At 33.2% G+C, this 20,331-nt stretch overlaps 1 long non-coding RNA gene across 6 annotated transcripts; it reads left to right on the top strand.

Moving 5' to 3' along the window:
• Window positions 1-538: 538 nt before the first annotated feature.
• Window positions 539-16,781, top strand: LOC107914456 (uncharacterized). 6 transcript variants are annotated; one of them, XR_005919180.1, is made up of 7 exons: window positions 539-843; window positions 1,032-1,124; window positions 1,220-1,284; window positions 1,385-1,496; window positions 13,336-13,384; window positions 13,501-13,676; window positions 14,895-16,781. It is a non-coding gene; the product is annotated as an uncharacterized lncRNA (long non-coding RNA). The 6 variants fall into 6 exon arrangements; XR_001688876.2 differs by having other exon boundaries at window positions 1,032-1,284; XR_001688877.2 differs by having other exon boundaries at window positions 539-925; window positions 1,032-1,284.
• The last annotated feature ends 3,550 nt before the right edge of the window (window positions 16,782-20,331 follow it).

Here is a 20,331-nt window from a genome sequence, read left to right as displayed (position 1 = left end):
GTGTGGGCTAGTGTAAGAGTATTCACGAGCCCGTGTAAGTGTCGAAATTGATCATGTGTCATATCATATGCATGTTCTGCTTGTATATAAATGAATAATGACATGAATTGAATATTTACTTGATTGTTATTGCTCTGGTAGTTAATGTAGCATTTTATAGCTCAGACTTGACGTCTGGGTCAGGCAATGAGTGTTATACTAAACTACCCCTATTTACTTCTAATAGGTCTTCAAGAAACTGATTTTATTATAGATATAGATATATTATATCTAATGTTTACCTGATACACCTCCCCATTAAAATCATTTTAAATCAATTTAATTTAATTACCGTATTACAAATTTTGCTAGACTACTTTCATTCAAATTATTTTTAATTTTAATAACTAAACATTTAAATTTTACAAAAAAATTTCATAATCATTGTTTTTTTATGTAAATAATATTTTAAAATTATTAAATACACAAGTTTTTTTCATGAATAGTGGTTGGATTATTATTAAATAAAGCCCCAAACATTGGCTCAAAAGCCCAAACAGAAAGAAACGACTAAAACAAAAAAGCCGAATGACAACCAAATAAATGAAGTAAAAAAACAAAAAAAAATCATAAATAAAACCCTAATCAGAAAAGGAATCCAGTCACATGAATCGACACTCTTCTTATCCAAGGATCTGAAGCAGCAAGTTCTCAAGAACCCCCGTTTTCCAGTTTGATAGCTTTGTGTGTCTTTCCAGAAACTCCTTTGAATCAGGTCATTGATCATCTATTCGCTGAAAGCCCTAACCATTGTTTATCAAATACCACAGATTGTTCTGCATAATCAGGAACTACATTTCTCAGGTAAAATTCTTCTTGTCTTTTGAGACCTTCTATAGCCATAACATGGGTTGCTTTATTCTCCTGTCTTAATGCATGTTTAAAGGTACATTTTTCGAATCTTTTGCTCATAGATCTGATATTGAAAATTTAAGCCCCGATTTTTGATCTATCATTTATGTCTTTTTGCATCTTTCTAATCACCGTTAAAGCATCACTTTCAACCTCCACCACTAAAAGACCCACATACTATCCCAATTCCACTGCCTTCATACACGCCACAGCTTCGGCTGCAAAGGAAGTCGGTATGTTTACATGCAATGGAACTTTTGAATGTAGAACTTCACCAGTTGTGTCTCTGATGATAATGCCTGAACTTGATTTGTTCTCTTCCTGGTAGTAAGCTACATCAAAATTAATCTTTGTAGTCTGTGCATCGAAGCCTTCCACTTTGTATCCTCTATGGTATTTATGCTGCTCTCTTGTTTATTCCATCCAGTTCTTGAATATAAGAACTAATGAAATTAACGATTCTAATGTTGGCCTCTGTTTATCTTCATGTAAGAAATGTTTCCTGTCTGTCCAAGTTGCCCAAAGCGCACATCCAAAAACTCTGCCAAGCTGATTGGAATGGTTGTAAAAGAATTGGGTCATCCAATCATTGATGTTTGAATTAGGTAACATCGTTGGCCATCTAAAATTCATTAACTTCCAAATTTTAATTGATTTTTTATAGTATTTGAAAATATGTTCCACCTTTTCCACACCACCTGCAATGTAGATTAGCAAAAGTAGGCAGGAAATTTTTAATAATTCTCCAAATTTTGATTTTAATTTTGTTGGGAAAATCCAGCAACCAAATTTTTTTGTAAAGTAAAGGGTCATTAAAAGTTGCCCCTGTTCATCTTGTGATAGGCACTTCTCACTGAATACTCACCAGAGGCCTCCCCTTTCCAAACAAGATACTAATATGCAATTTTGCCCCTCCCAGGTATCCAATAATCATTCTAAATCGAAACATTTGTTCTATTTCCTACTTCCCATCATAGCCTCGAAGCCAACAGACTCTTTGTGCCCCATATACTTCGTCAGGTATACAAAAGATAAACTTTCTAAACTTGAGTTTAGAAAATTTGTGTTATGGAAATATTTTGCTTTCAATGATTAACAAGTAAGTAATTTGGATAGTTAAGCATTCTCTACCTTTTTTTCGCTAACAAGGCTAAATTGAACTTTGACAACTTCCGAAAGCCTATTCCCCCTGCCCTTTTAATTCACACATATGCTTCCATTCACACTAGTGAATTCCCTTCTTAGTACAACTTTTTTGCAACCAGAAATTCGCAATGATACTCTCTAACTCAGCACATAATGAACTTGGTAACAAAAAAACATAACATAGAGGATGTAGGGATTGCTTGTAAAATAGATTTGATGAATACCTTTTTTCCTCCTTATGGAAGGTACTTGTTACTCCATCCACTTAACTTCTTCAGCATCTTGTCCTTCAAAGGTTGAAAAGCCTATTTTTTTTCCTCTTCCCACCATATTTGGTAGACCCAAATATTTTTATGGATACTGTGATACTTTGAATTTTAGTATTTGCGAAATTTCCCACTTGTCCCTAGTAGAAACATTAGAACTGAAAAACACAGTAGACTTATCAAAGTTTATGCATTGCCCAGAATTTTCTTCATATTCCTGCAAAATATTCTTTATAACATTAGCCCCTCTAGAAGTTGCCTATCCAAACAATATATAGTCATCCGCGAACATCAAATGAGTTATCTACGGACCCTTCCTACACACCTTCACTCCCTTAACATGACCTAGATGTAAGGCCCTTCTCATTAAAGTTAAAAAGCCTTCACTACAAAAAATAAATAAGTATGGGCTCAATGGGTCACCCTGTCTCAGCCCTCTATTTGGCCTAAAGATATCACCAGATTCACTGTTAAAGATGATAGAATACGAAATAGAGTTAATACAATGCATTACAAACTGTACCCAAGATACCGCAAAGCCTATTTTCAGCATCATTTTTTCAAAAAAGTGCCACTCCACACGATCCTAGGCCTTTCTCATATCCAATTTTAGAGCCAAGCATCATTTCTTCCCTGTCCTCCTTTTTCTAAAAACATGTAAAACTTCGCAAGCCATGAGTAAATTATCTATGATTAGTCTGTCGGGCACAAAAGCACTCTGAGCCTCATCAATGCATCTTTCTAGAGTCTTTTGTCATCTATTTGCAACTGTCTTCGCAATAATTTTATAAAGCACCGTACATAAGCTTATTGGTCTGAACTTTTTTAGGTTAGTAGGATGATTCACTTTTGGGATTAAAACAATATTTGTTCTATTCAAAGGTTCTAAATATTTACCTTTGTTCAAAATATTGAGGTAGAACTAGAAAATATCCCTTCCCATAATGTGTCAGTACTTTTAAAAGAATAAAGCTGGGAATCCATCCTCTCCCGATGCTTTAGTTAGGCCCATTATCTTCAAAGCTTCAAAAATTTCCTCTCATTTGTATTCAGTTGTCAATTATCTATTTGTATCATCAATAATACAAGTTTGAACTTCTACTAAAAGTTTATCAGAATTGTTTTCTCCTCTACTCGCAAAAATTTCAGAAAAATAATCTCGAGCAACCCTTTCCATATCCCCCCTTTCAGTGACTAAAATTCCACCCTCGTTTTACAACCCATTAATTTGATTTTGTCAACACCTTTGTGTACCAAAATTATGAAAAAAAGAGGTATTTTTTATCACTCAATTTTAACCACTTTTCTTTCAGTCTTTGCTCCCGATAACTTTCTTCTTGATCAGCCTTCATATTAAGATGCAATTTGACATCGATTATTTCTGCCATCACATCATCTGTTCTTTCCTGACAATCCAATTCCTCCAGTTTTTTCCTCAGCCCCTTCGTTACCTTCCTCTTTTTAGTTTTTATTCCTTCGAACCACACCTTCAAATATGGCCTTATATACCCCAATTTATCAATTAGCTCTCCAGAGCTAGATTCTCATAACTTCTTAATTTTTATCTAACATTACTCTCCCATGCACCACCATGCTTCGAATCTAAATTGATTTTTTGCTCTTCTATTTTCCTCTTGATCTATTTGAATGAATAAAGGGCAATGCTCAAAAAATGAAATGAATAAGTAAGATGCCTTAGAGAAAATTTTCAAATGATTCTGAATCCACTCCTCATTAGCAACATCCCGATCAAGTCTTTCTCTGATATTGGTTTCTAGTAAGTTTTCACGTTCCTAGGTAAACTATGGGCTTGTATAACCATTATCCTCCAAACCAAACTCAAACAACGCCTTCTTGAATTCTTTCATTTTCCCTTCATCTCTAGGAATACCCCCTTTCTTCTCGTAATCAAACAGAATTTTCTTAAAATCACCACTAACAAGGTAAGGGAAATTTTAAGTCCTCAATTTTTTAAAAGAGTCCATGTTTCTGTTGGATCGCCGGCACCCCTACGGCGTAGCGAAAAAAATAAAATCGGCGACCCTAACCATGGATTCATGTGTGAGGAACGAATCGGGGTGATCAAGGTTACGAAATTACCTAATGTTTATTCAGAGTAGACAGCAACACCTTAACGAGTAGTCTGATCTGCTGTCGAACCAAGTGGCCTAAGATATTACTCCTATTATGTAAGAGGGATTTATCCTATATTGACCAACCATATCCCTCTACATAGATTGTGGTATATCCAACATCGGTCTTTATAGAACAACCAGTTACGGTGTACGTTTGACTGTATCAAAATATACAACTCATGATGTTGGGATTATGATGATCTCAAGTCTGAGGATCATATAAATATTAATCATTATGAGTAATGTCGTGACAATTACATAATAATCCAAGAAACATACTCATAACGGGTCAGTCCAATATGTTGTTCTCTAACACACATATTCATGTAATGATTCTGACATTCTTTATCAATGACAACTGTTTATCATCAATCAACTACATGTTAGTCTTAATGTATTATCGTTGTCCTATCCAATAATAATACTTGACTAAGGAACTTTTAAGAATAATCATATTATTCTTAAGACATTATTATAAAACAGTTTATTTATATACACAGAAAAGAAACTGAAATAATAATGGTAACGCCTTATACTAATAAACATGATAAATCAAGTATGTTATTACAACCATCTCATGATTGATCTTTGGGCATACTCTAACAGTTTCCACCCTATTTCTATTATTTGGTGCACCATAAAAGCCCGTAAAATGCCACTCCTGACTAGCTGAGGTTTCTTGTCTAACAACATCAATGTGGTTTTTTGAGAAGCTTTGACGGGAAATCGAACAACCCTCTCTCTATCCGAAACATAAGCCACCTCTTGTGCCCTTAGCCGACGCGTCAATTTCGTAGAAATAACCACAATTGTTTCTTACTTTTTTATCCTCTTTCAATCAAGTTTTGTCTCCATAAAGAAGACAAGTTGGGGATTATAAAATTTCAGCCAATGCTAAAGTCTTCAAACTGCCCGCGGATTCCCCAAATCGAGAACATTCAAACATAACAGCTTCATGACGTCTAGCAGGCCTACCAGCTGGTAGCTGCTAATATCAGTTAAGATTTGTCATTGCCAATTATATTGGAATCCCCAATCTGGACTGGAACATTCAGCCCATTTGAACGCCTTACCTTAGAGTGAGGCCTTTTTTTCCTTCCATAAACTCTAATGGATTTTCTTCTTGTTCTTGATCCATTACCTTTTAGGCCTCTATGTTTGAGAGTCCTTCATTCGAATTATGCCTGAAAGATTTTCCTTTCAAATTAAATCTTAAAATAGGATTAATTTGATTCTGAAAATTATGCAGCAAATCATCACCTAGATTTTGCCCCAAATTTCACCCACCCAAATTATTTCCCAAAAATCTAAACTCACATTCCTCCATTAGCCAGATATTGTTTGTGCTCATCGCACTCCTTGGTTCTGCCCTCAATCATAGATCCCATCCTATTTCGATTTTCTTCCCCATATGATGAATATTTACTAGACAAATACTATCACCATGTCCCAAAACACCAGACATTAAGCAAAACAGAGTTAATTTTTCATACCTGAAATTGGCATAAATGGACTTTGAAGATGAAATCATCAATTTTTTTTCTCCTTTTCAACGGCTTTCGCACATCCAACTAGACTCAAATTCTTAAGAAATTCCCCATTCCCTTGTTCAATTGTTTAGTATCGTAATCGAAAAATTTTCAAATAAAATTTCTGAATTATTTTGCTACTAATTCTGAAAAAAGACCTGGAGGCAAGTCATGCACTTGGACCCAAAAATTGTCATGTATCATTGGGACTAACATCGGATCATCCTCTTCCATCAGCCGATGACTAATTAATAAATGATTGTTAAACGTCCATGGTGCTCCATTCTCCACTATTGCAATATCTATCTCATTGAAAAACTAAAATAAGAATATCTTTTCTCCAAGATCTGAGATCTGCACCCAACCAAAAGAATGCCATAGATTTGCCATAGTGTTTCTCATTGCTGGAAAATGCACCACACTAGTCGTCAAAAAGCATCCCACAAGACAGAATTCATAGATAGGTTTCTAAGCATCTTCATCCCAAGCAACCACCCACACTTCGTATTCCCCTTCATCAATACTCAAGTTCTCCAAACTCATTTCCATTAACAAACCTCGAAAAGTAGCCAAATCTCTCAGAACTTAAAAATCATAAACAGAAACAGGATATTGTTTGACTAGAATATTAGGGAAAAAAGCATAACAGAGAACTAAAGAGAAAAAAACGAAAACGTGCTAGAAAGTAGACGAAAATATGCTAAAAGGCGGTCTCAATACAAGTTATTTATTTAATAATGCTCTAAATCAATGTTAATTACAAGGTATATTTTAATTAATTCGATTCATTATATTTGGAAAATAAAACATTTTTATCCTTATATTTGGAAAATAAAACATTTTTATTCTTTTGAATATAATTTTATATAGACTTTAATTATATTTGAAAAGGGTAAATATGCAAATAAAATCAATATATTTGAATTAATTATAATTAAATGATAGTTGTTTTAAAATTCAAATTTTTTATTTAATTTCATAAATCATTCATTACTTGGGATTTTAAATCTTAATCCTAAAAATCTTCAACTTGTATATAAATAAGATGATTTGAGCATAGATAATTTGATTTTTTACAGATCTTATTTACTCTTTCAAAACGACCTTCCTTACTTTCTCAACAATGGCTTCAAATCCCAAAGTCTTTGGTCATATTTTGATGGTCCCTTATGCATCAGTGTGATTATTTTATTTATTATGAGTTGATTTTGGTTTTTATTTTATTTGATTTTATTTCACATTTTTTGGTAAAACATCATCTAATTATAATCTTATTTTGTATGATAAGTAAGAGAATTTTTTATATGAAAACTTATATATGTTGTACTTAATTCATATTATTAATTTCTTTTCTATTGATGTTATTTTTTATTAGTGATGAACTAAAAATTAACTAAATACTTATATATATGCATAATTTTTTTTATATAAAATTACTTTTACCGTAAGCTATTAGAGTTTTGAAAATAGTCATTTTAAAATATTTGTTTAACTTTGGAAGAAAACTTAGTTAATATTACTAGTTTATTTACTACTCAAAATTCTTAATTATAATTTAATAGTAGAAAACTGATAATTGTTTGTATTCTTAATAAAACCGAAGTTCATGCACAACTAATTAATATTGATATTTCGATATCCGTAAATCAAATTAATTGTTATGCATGCCAAAAGAAAACAAATTCTAAGTTTCATTTCACAGTTCAATATAAAATAAAACAATCTCTAAATAATGAAAAGATCAATTAATAATTCTAAAATATTTTATTACTAAAAACCGAGCCGAGACCCTCCGGTTGCCACCTTCACATTCTAACCTGGTGGGTTATCTGTAAGGATGGAACTAAATGGGGGAGTGACCTATGACATTCAATGTGAATTTAGTTACAAGATAATTAGTGTAAATGATTAAGCATACGAAAATATGTCACATAGAAATGATTTACAGTGGCAATATCATAATATCGATGTTTCAAATCATTCAACAATATACATATATATATGTCATATCAGAAATTTCATAGTTGTATGCACATGTTTTTGTGGATGTCATATCGTTTTGGTTTTAATAGAAAACATCATACCCCACTGGTACACACCACAATGGGAGCTCTTTTGAACTCCAACCACCAACACACCGAATTGTGGTTTAACCATCAATGGTTTACAAAATAACTGTCAATGGCTGTGGACACACAGCAAAGCACCGCAAATGGAATCTGCCTATGGCTATGGATACACAACAAAATAATGCAGGTAAAATTTGTCATTGGCTATCGATGCACAATATGTTTGTAGGTAATAACTATCACGAGGTTGTGGATGAACAGTAAAAATGTCACAGATGGGATCTACCTATGGCTGTGGGTACACAACAAGACCGTCGCAGATCGAATATGCCTATGGCTGTGGGTACACTGCAAAATAATGCAGATAAATTGACAATACTTCCTCTGTTCATAACGTCCAATCCCATACAATGCAATATGGCATACTTAAAACATATCAATACTGTAGTATTTAATGGGCTTTTAACAGAACAATATGGTAGCAGTCATTATGCCTATAATAGTACTATACAGTGGAAAATATTAGGCTTATAATAGTTCGATATAGTAGCCAAAAGCATGCTTATCATGTGTTGTGTTTCATAGTAATATAAGGTATATTGAACGTACGATCTCAAATACAAATAAACATATGTATTAATCACAATTCAATCAAATATATATAATATTAATTCAGTCAATCAAATTATGGATTCCAACTTTATTCATATCATTAAAGACTTAATGGAATAATTTAAGACACTAAAATAGTTCAGTAACGATTTAGGGACTAAATTGAATAAATCATAAAATTTTGGGAAAAAACTATAAAATTTGAAGAAAAACGAGGGCACACAGTTGTGTGGGATTCTATAGACCGTGTAGAGGGGTTATATGACCATGTAATAGACTGAGGCTGTATGGAAATTGCAAAATCAACCTATAGGGGAGATATGACTGTGTGCTAGGCTGTGTGGATGGTTCTTTACCATGTGAGATTCGAACTATCCTAGGTTTTCAAAAGGACATGGCTGTGTAAGGGGTCATGTGGTCCACACGCCCGTGTGACAGACCGTGTGGGCCTAACCTAACAAAAATTTTGCCCCAATTCGCTTGTAAAAAAATACATACCTTTCACCGAGATTTCGACCGATGTTCCTCGCGCTTAAATCTAGTCCGATGCACCTAAAATGGGTCCTTCAAATGATAATTTCACACGATTAACGCTTGATTTCCAAGATTTATCAAGACTCAATGGTTTTAACGAAAGATTTGCCAAAAACCATAAAAGATTGATTAATTGATTTGAAAGATTAGTATAGGATAGAAATTCTACGAAATTTGGGTTCCTAACTTTAGAATGAGATGTACTTACCAAACTTGATGGAATTACAGAGGTTATCAACGATGAATTCAACAATCGCTAGAGAATCTATTTATCGGAGATTGTTTTGATATAGAAAGTAAAATAATTTCAGTAATATGAAGAAAATTTGATGAAAAGAAAGGATGGAAAAGAAGTATGAGAAGAAATATAGAGAGAGAAGAAATATGGAGAGAGAAGAGAAATTCTAATTAGGGTTTGAAGAGAAATCATAATATAGGTCCAATTGGGAATTTTTGGACTAAATAGTTAGGGTTTTCAGACCTTAAGGGGCTGTATGGTAAATTCTCCTAGTTTGCCAAAAAAATGAAATGAAAATGGGTAAGGGGTGGCTCAAAAAAAAATTTGCAAAGGTGGAGAGAAGTGAATGCCAAACCATTTGGACTATTGCCCATTCTTGATAAGTTTTTACTTCCAAAAATATTTGTTTTAAGGTGTTCATCCTAGTTTGCTTAAATTAAAATGAAAAAAAAAATAGAAGAGAAATGGCTTGAAACAAGGATATCTAGATAGTGTAATAACTATCTAATCATCAAGCCTAAACATTTTCTTATTTAATTATATCAATTAACCCCTATATTTTTGGGCCGTGACAATTAAACAATATATAAAGTAAATAACATGTAAGAAATTATTAATAGTATTATTTAAATCATAATAATTAATAATAATATTCAAACGATGATATTTTTGTATTATTTTAATATTAAATATTTTAAAGTTAAATAATATTAATATAACTGATTTTAAATTAGTTAAATATTTCTAAAAGTATTTTGTAATTATATGCCTTTTTCAATTTATTAACGAGTTTTTAAAAAATTTATTAAAAAATTTTAAAAAATATTATTATAAAAATATTATGAATTTTAATATACACAATTAACCTGTGGATCACACGAGAATACAAACTAATATATATAATGAAGTGTCTCATTAATGTTTTTTATGTAAAATAAACAGAAGAAATTAACAAAATTATCTAGAAATATTCAGCGGACATGCTGTAAACAACTGCAGTCTTGCATTCCTGTTAAAAGCTAGTTTAGCGATATCATATACTTCTATGTTCTCTTCTCTAGGAATATGTTCGAACTCCCAAAGACCTGTTTCCAATAGAAGTTGATGAATGCGTCTGATTAGAGCTGAATGTGATGTCTTTGAAGATGCTGCTTGAATTTCTTGAATAGCCTCCAAGTTGTCTGTCTGAATCAAAACTTTACCGTACTTTCTACTCTGAAAAGAGACAGGCTATCTAAAATACCCCAAAGCTCAGCATTAAAGATCGAACATTGTCCCAGTCGTCTATTGAAACTAAGAATCCAATTCCCCATATGATCCCTGATAATACCTCCTGCGGCAGCATCACCAAAGTAAACCTTAATAGCTCCATATGAGTATAAATAGATTCAATTATCAGTTTTACTTGAAATTGTGTGTGACTTCGTCTTTTTAGTATGCTCTTCCTTGCGCATGGATTTGCATTGTAAAGCCCAACTATACGAGTATTTAATAATATTATCTACACTCCACGATGATCCTTGAAAAATAAAAATATTTTTGTTTTTCCTGATTCTCCAAGCTACTACTCTAAAGAAGCACGGCCAGTCGATCTCCTTCATAAAAATACTTGACGATTTCTCAAATTAGATTCAAGCCAATCCTCTAAATCTCTTTAAAAGAACTGTTTTTGTTTGTCAATAGGAATGACCTGTGACGAAACACCTTTAGCCATAGAACAATCCCTAATAGCAAGTAAAATATCTTTTGCGCAAAGCCCACAAACCGTACAGCACTCCTCAACTCTAATATCTTATTTTTATATACTCATTTTTTATGCTCAGGTATCAATCAAAATAAGTGTTTACATAAATGTTAATGATCATAAAGGCATAATAATTTGTTTGCCCTCAAATTTTATAATAAAAAAATCATTTTAGTATTTTATTTTTTCTCTTTTTTAGGCTCTTAAACTTGTGTTTTTTTGTCAAATCACCTCAAAATGGATGAAAAAATTAACCTTTTTTATTTTGCTGACGTGGCATACATCTGTATTGCCATGTGGATCACATATAAGCATTTAATTATTTTTTTAATTTTAAAAATTATAAAACTTTTTTTACTAATCAAATCATATATATATAGCAATATGATGTTATAATATGCATTTTTCTATTACAATTTTTTTGACACATGGTACTCTATATTTAAGACACTTATTTACAACTTGGATAAATTGCTCTCTTATTCTTTGCCTTTTAAGTTTTTTTAAGTTATTCCATGCCTTTTGTCTGAATTTTTTCTTTATAACTTTTTATATGTTAAATATTAATTCGATTTTAAATAAATTATTTTTTATTTTAATATTTTTTTATAATTTTTTATATGTTAAATATTAACTCGATTTTAAATAAATTATGTTTTTATTTTAATATTTTACTTACTTGAATTAAATTTTAATTTTATAATATTAAAATTAATAAATATTAAATTATTAATCTTAAAATATAATTTAAGAAAAAGATACATATTAATAACTTTTGTCAAATTATATTTATATTTTTAAAATATAATAAGAGTTAATTACATTCATTAATTAAAGTAAAGTAAAGATAAATATACAATCACAAAAAATAAAATTTTAACAATTTTAACATTAAAACAAATTAATTACACAATATTTATAAATAAATAACATGTAAAAATTTGTAATAATATTATTTAAAATTATAATGTATTAATATTAATATTCAAATCATGATTTTTTGTATTATTTTAATATTAAATATTTTTAAAATTGAATAACATTAATATAACCGATTTTAAATTAGTTAAATATTTTTAAAAGTATTTTGTAATTCGATGAGCTTTTCAATTTATTAATGATTTTTTAAAGAAATTCATTAAAAAATTTAAACAAAAATTATTATTATAAATTTAATATACATAACTAATCAGTGCATCGCATGAAAATACAAACTAGTATATATTTTGACGAAATGTCTCATTAATGTTAGGTAGGCAACTACAATGTATGAAATTTGAACCATGTCCCTATTAATACTTTTATTTAAGGGATGGTATGAAAGAGAGGTTACCTGAGAATATTGAGAGGGGAAAATGCTCATTTTTTTGGAGAGCTCTCTCTAAGGTTTGGTCCATGATCCGTGATAATGTAGTTTGGTCTGTGGGGGATGGCAATAGTATTTAATGTTGAAAGATTCATGGATTCCAAGTGTGCGGCCATTGAATAATATTATCCCTTATACTAATCTTGTTTCAGACTGCTTGCTTAGTGGAATGGTGACAGAGGGAGGTATGTGGAATCTGGATCTGTTTCGTGTTTTTAGAAGGATTGTGAGCATCCCCTCTTCTCATCCAGATGCGGGGACAAATATAATTAATTGGGCTTGTACTTTAACGGGGGCCTTCTTGGTTAATAGTCCATATAGGTTAATAAGGAAGAGTTCTTAAAGTCCTAGAGATCTGATTTGGAAGATACTGTGTAACGCCTTGAATTTTTGAACTGTTGTTTGTTAATTTCTATGAATAATTAAGTATCTAGATTTGTGGTTAAGTATTCTGTTTATGTGTTTGAGATCGGGGGGTTCGTGTCTCCCTCTTGATTTTTTTTGTTTATTTTACTTTAACCCTATCCTTGGATCCTCGACTTAAGTTTAATTCTGTGTAAATTTGTGCCAAGAATGAGACTGTTGGTTCGATGATTAAGCTTTTGCCTACTTTCTACTCCTGTGTTCGAATCTCTATGTATGCATCAAGGAAATATTTTTATGCTACTTGTAAAATCCTATTAGTTTTTGGTTGTTTCAAAAGTTTGTTTTCTATCATTTCCTTTCTTTTTCTTCTTTTCTTGTTTCTTTCTATTTCACATTTCCATTCTTTTTCTTTTTGCTCATTTTCGTAAACCGTTACCAGGTTTAATTGGGGATTCTGCGTTGTTCATTGCATTTTGAAGGGTCATTGCGTAAGTTGTTGTATAGTTTTTATTAAACATTTGTTTCAATTCATTTCTATTGAAGTTGGTTTTGGCTTGCTTTATTTGAATTATCTATTAAGTGATCACTTGGTTTTCCTTTTTAGGCGTAGATATCGAATGTAGTGGTTCCTAATGCGCTAATTCGAGTAATTGCCATTGATTCGTTGGTAAAAGTTAGTTTCGTACGAAGCTTTTGCGTTGAAGTTGTTTAATTAGTTATTGGATGGTCATTTTAGGTCCCGAGATTCTTCTGCATCGTTCCACTTCGAAACTATATCAGGTGTGTAACGAAAACCCAATTTTTTACAAGTTTTGAACATTGACAAACATGGTTGTCAATTTCATACGGCCGTGTGGTAGGCTATCTGCGCCACACGACCGTATGACAGGTCGTGTAACACACTTTTTATGATTTAGGGTAACACAGGCCAGGGACACGAGCATGTGTCCAGGTCGTGTAACTCAGTGTTTATGATTTAGGCTCACATGGGATAAGGACACAGACATGTCTCTAAGCCGTGTAACTCACTGTTTGTGAATTAGTGTCACACGAGCCATAAACACAGGTGTGTGCTTAGGCCACGTGAGAGTTATTCTGAAATTGGAGTCACACGGATGTGCTCCTAGCCGTGTGACAGACCATGTAATTCACTGCTTTAAGCCACACAGCCATGTGCCAGGCCATGCAATAGACCGTGTGTGGCATTAAGAGGGTTATTCTGACGTATCCTCGGCTCTGTAGGCCACACAGGCCAAACACCTAGGCCGTGTGAACCCACACAGGCATATGGGCCAAAATACTGAAATTTTTCCTAAGGCCGTAAACGTTATTCGCATCAAACTCAGGCCTTCCATAGCATCCGTCTAATCTGAATTAGATTGTATAATTTGATATCCAATATTTTGAGGTTGACTAATCGATTATCTGTACGTATTATTAATGTGATAACTGTTGAATGATCTGTATTATTTAATTATGAATTGTATTTGGATAACTATATGTACATCCTTAATATCTGACACCTATAATATATATCTACATTGGGTGGGAATGATATAAATAAGGAAGTGCTAGTAGTTTAACGATCTGCCGAATTGAGTGGTTGAGCTACAAATCTGTATATGATTCTATCGATTTATCGCATACTGATTTGACAGCTAGTCTGTATTCATTCTGAAAAGTATTATACCGACACTATATGTTGTGTAGGGCTGGATGGGTATTTAATACTATATATGGTGTGTTGGAATGGTCGAAGATGGTGTATAACAGATAGGGGTAGGAAACTGCATATGTATCTGATCTGTTATACATCCGTATCTACTTTGTTCTTTAACTATAGCAAATATCCTCAGTTCTGAATTCGTATTCAAAACTAAGAAATGTCTAAATAAAGAGAAAATGAACACCTATATATTTTATACATACTTATGATTTGATTATGTACGTTGGTTACACACTGAGTTATACTCATTTCGTTTGTTGACTGCTTTTCAGGTCACCCATTGACTTAATAGGCTTGGCATGTCAAGAGTTGGGTCATCTCTCCTTTCTGATTATCTTTATCATTTATATAAACTTAGACTATCGCATGTTTTTTCAGATTACAGTGGTTAAGTTTGAATTACCTTAATGACTTAATTGTTTAAATGTTTTCCGTTAATGAATTTTAATCGTTAAGGTTGGATTTTTCTTAAATGTTTTGATGTAGCTCTCCTAACTCGGTCTTAACATCTAGACTGGGTATGGTGTGTTACATTTAGTGGTATTAGAGCCAGGTTTACAAAACTCGAGTTGTGTTTCTAGGCTCTAATTTTTGTTAAAATGTGTTTTGACAGAAAAATTTATTCGAATAACTCTGAAAACTAATTTTATAAATCATTGAGTCTCCAGTGTCAAAGCTGTAAGTACTTCTGCTTTAGCTATACTATTTAGCTAGAAAAAATACTATAATGATTGAACTTGTGGTTTTAGTTAGAAATTGTGATATGAACTGTGAAATAAAATATCTGATGAGAACTCTGAATTGATCTATAAACTTCTAGCAATGTAGATAAGTGGTTATAATGAGTTCGCGTGGTAGTCGTGGACGTGGTTCCAGTAGGCGTCATGGACACCCAGGAGGAGCTCGAGTAGAGTCATCCTCTATAGGTACTATGCCCAATCTGAAGACCAACGAGACCATTGGTACTCCTACAGCTGAGAATAGGTTTTAAGTTCTGATGGTCGGGGATGACATATTTTCCTAAGCTATACTACGTGTGTTGGAGAGAGTCATTGGGCCCCATTCTGGATTCAGACATCGAGGGTCAGTTATAGAACGACTCCAGTTGAACGGTGCTGAGTTGTTTAAAGGTGTCACTAGAGTCGCCCCTATTGTGGCCGAGTACTGGCTAGAGGCCACCGAGCATATTATGAATGATATTTACTACACTCCTGCACAGAAATTGAGGGGTATTGTATCTCTCCTCTGAGGCGAGGTCTACCAATGGTGGTTAACAATTGAACAGAGTGCCTAACCTGAAAAGGTTTCGTGGGATTTCTTCAAGAGCGCCTTCCAGAGCAAGTATGTGGGGGCGACTTATGTGGAGGCTCGTAGACGTGAGTTTACGAGCTTAGTTTAGGATGAGATGTCTGTGGCTGAGTTTCTGTGATTGAGCAGGTATGCTCGTAGCCTAGTTTTAAATGATTATGATAGGAATATTCAGTTTGAGGAGGGACTGAGGTATGACTTGAGAGTTCTAATAGCTCCTCAGAGGGAGTGGGTGTTTACAGCCTTGGTTGACAATGTGAAGATAACGGAAGAAGCGAAACGCATTGAGCACTAGAAGAGAGATAGGGAGAGAAGTCAAAATAAGGTTAAGAGGGAGTCGGGGCCTTCTAGTTCTATTCAATTCCCCAATAAATGAGATAGGTTTGATGGGCCTCCGAGGACCGAGGCGAATGCTGGAGGAAGTTGGGAGGCTTGTCTTCAGTACGAATTGATGGAGCACCGCGTTCAAGATTTCCCTTAGCGATCTGATCAGGTGCAAGCTTTTGCACAAGCTCCGGCTCCCGATCCTGCTCCAACGCTGAGAGCCGCTCAGCAGCCACCTAGGGACCGTGGTATGGTCAAGGGTGGTAACAGTTCTGGCAGAGATCAAAAAGCATCGGGCAGAGGTGTGGCTCAAACTGAGGTACGATAGTCTGCTCTTGTGTACGTGACGAGACGCCGCTAGGATAGAGACAACGCTGACGTTATATCTAGTACGTTCTTTATTCATATTGTTCCATATTTTTCTCTAATTGATATTGGGTCTAGACATTCATATGTATCTAGTATTGTATATGTGAACCTGTGTGACACCCTAAACTTGACCGAGACGAACTGACTCGAATTCAAAGCGTTACATTAGCCACTGAAGTGACTCTCCAACTAACGACCATCCGACGCAACCCCAACCTTAAAACACCTTATTTTTTACTAACTAAATATCATTTATTAATGCGAAAGCAATTTGTGAACCATTTTTAAACTTTTTCTAAGTATTTAAACCTAAGGGTATTTTGGTTATTTTACCACCTAAGGTTAAACTATTCTAATTTTATTTCTAAATAATTACTAACCTTCTTGTAGTCAAATTATGTAAGCCCTAAAAATTTTAGCTTAATTCGAGTTCATTTACTACGTCTAATTCAAGTTTTATTATTAGGGATTAAATCGTAACTTTTACAAACTCTTAGTACTTTTACAAATTAAAAATTAAGAGTGTTTCTGTCAAATATTAATAGTTACAAGTGTAATCCTAAAATATTACCAAGTTTCTCTATCATTAAAGGTTTCAATTAATCTAATCAAGTTTTAGGACTAAATTATAAAATTAAGCAAATTAGACTACAAGATTACAAAAATTAAAAATCAAACCCCCAAAAACCCACACATCCGTGTGAAAAGACACATGCCCGTGTGTAAACCACTGTACCTATTTTTTCACAAATTCATTTTCATTACCCAATTTTACATATTTTACTTACCATTAAACTTGAAATAGCTACAATTATTTACCATAAACATCCGCACATCTCTAATTTAATTTATTTACAACAAATATGAAAGAATTAATCAACTTTTAAAACCCAATTACACGCTTAGCAAACACCAATTAATTCACACAAGCTACATACCTTAGTCGCAAGAAATCCACTCCATGGTAAGCTTCAATTAAACATGTAAGTATAAAATAAATGCTTCATACACCGTGTTATCAACCACCGTATGAATACTCATCCATATAACATAATTCAAATATCAATTAGAAATAAAATCATGTATTAAATAAATTATAAAATCACCAAGATTAAAGTCCAAAATTTAATGCCCAATGTCTATTACAAGTAAAATAACAAAGATGTGTGGACCACACGGACATGTGCCTAAAAATCCTAGAATTACATGATTTGAAAGGTGCATGTTCATGAATCACATGACCTATACCCTTCCACACGGCCTACCACACAGTTGTGCCTCCTCTGCAAGTTATTTTGGCATTTGCCACACGGACTGGCCACACGGTTGTGTCCTCTACTTTACAATTTTACCCAAATTTTTTTGAATTGATTAGTTTAGTCCCTAAAAGGTTCCCGAAATGTCATAGTGTTTTATTTCATTCAATTAAATCCCTGATAATATGAATAATGTCGGAATCCATTATATGATTGACTAAATTATTATTGTACATGCTTGATATGAGAACATTACTTGTTTACTACAACTGTAATTCTGATGAACTGATAATGTTTTCCATACCACTATGTTACTGATTGCGTGAAATACATACCTACTGCTACACATTAAGCAAATTTATTGCTACTGTTATGATCGGTTATGAGCATGATAATTGCTATTATATATACTTGTTATGTAACGCCCCAAAATTTTGGACTGTTGTTTGTTAAATTCTGTCAATAGTTATGAATTTGCTTTAGTGGCTAAGTGTTCTGTTTATGTGTGTTTGGGATCAGGGGTTCAAGTTCCGCATTTAGAAATTTTTGTTATTCTTTTAATTCAACCTTTACTCTAGACTTTCTGACTTAAATTAAATTTCATGTAAATCTATCAAGAATGAGCCTGTTGGTTCGATGGTTAAGCTTCTATATTTCCTTTGGTCTTGTGTTCGAGTCTCTACGTAAGCAATGGGATATATTTTTTGCTATGCGGTGGCTAGTTAGTTTTTGTTAAACTCACATATTAGTTAATTCTTTTTCTTTTCTTTTTATGTTTTCTTTCCTTCCTCCCCTGTTTCTTTTTATTGTTTTCTTTTTCTTTGCAATTTTCTTTTCGCCTGCGTTCGTGTAATCATCTTTTGCTGTTATGTGTTGTTCATTATTGGATTATATCATTATAAGGTTGATTTTAATTGTCAGAGGTATGGTTCGAATGTTAGTTCGTTCATTTGATTTGTAGTGAAGTTGGGTTTTCCTTTAAGCTTTAAAATTGAGTTTAATCTCTTTTTTTTTGTTGTGGTTACTTCGGTATGTTGTAGGAGAAGGCTAAGAGACGTTTAACATTCCCTCAACTATCTAGTGTGAGGGATTGTTGTGATTCATTGGTAAGCGTTGGATCACTTTGGGGGGTTTGCGTCGAAGTTTTCGACATAATCGGTTCATAGTATTTTGGTATAAATTGTTTTGTTTAAGTCGTTTAATTGGTTATTGGATGGTCGTTTTAGGTTCCGTGATTCTTCTACGTTATTCCTACATTGAAACTACACTAGGTGTGTAACGAAAACTCAATTTCAGCAAATTTCAAACACTGGAAACCATGGCTCTCAACACAACAAGATCGTATGGTAGGCCCTGTGAGCCACATGACCGTGTGTTAGGCCGTGTAACTAACTGTTTTGGATTTAGGGTCACATGCGTGTGTGTCCAAGCTGTTTGAAGGGTTGTAAATCATAGGGGCGTGTGCCAGGTTGTGTGGACCACACGGACTAGACACTCAGGCCGTGTAAATCCACAAGGACGTGTGGGCCAAAATACTGAAATTTCCCATAGGGTCGTAAGTGTCATTTGAATAGAACATAGGCTAACTGTAGGGCCCATATGATCCAGATTAGACTGTATAACTTAATATCCAATATTCTGAGGTTGAATAGTCGATTACTTGTACATATAATTAATACGATAACTATTAAATGATAATGATCTATATTATCTTATTATGAATTGTATTTGGATAACTATATGTTCATCCTTGACATATGATACCTGTATCTGCATCTATATTGGGTGGGAATGGTATAAATAAGGAAATGACGACCGTTTAATGATTTGCAGAGTTGAGTGGCTAAGCCACAAATCTGTATTTAATTCTGGCAATTTATTGCATACTGATATGACAATTAGTCTGTAATCCCTCTGAAATGTGTCATACCGGCACTAATTAGTGTGTAAGGCTAGATGGGTACTTGATACCCTACATAGTGTGTTGGGATGGTCAGAGATAGTGTGTAGAAGATGGAGGTAGGAAACTACATTTGATTCTAATCTATTTTGCATCTATATCTGATTTGTTATGCATCTTATCTGAGCTGTTACGATAATACTAAGTATCATTTGTTTCTGATTCTGTATTTGAATTTGGGAAATTACTGTTATAATTGTATTGTTTTCTTGCCTTTACATTAGTTACATACATTGAGTTATAAACTCATCCTATTTGTTAACTGAATTGCATCTAACCCACAGACTTAGGTGGGCCGGGCGGGTCAGCGTGGTAGGATCTCGGTCATCTTTTTACTGCTTACTTAATGTTTGATCTGAACTTACCCTTTTAGGTGTTTAGTTTGAATTTTCGTTTATACTTTGGATTTCTATATTGGTTTGATTATATAAATAGTTTCGACTATTAAACTTTAAACAGTTAAGGCTGGTTTTCGATTGATTATTTGATGTA

This window comes from Gossypium hirsutum, chromosome D10, assembly GCF_007990345.1.
Source record: "Gossypium hirsutum isolate 1008001.06 chromosome D10, Gossypium_hirsutum_v2.1, whole genome shotgun sequence".
Taxonomy (NCBI): Eukaryota; Viridiplantae; Streptophyta; class Magnoliopsida; order Malvales; family Malvaceae; genus Gossypium; species Gossypium hirsutum.
Note: the sequence above shows the minus strand (reverse complement) of the source record. Positions and strands in the feature narration are given on the sequence as shown.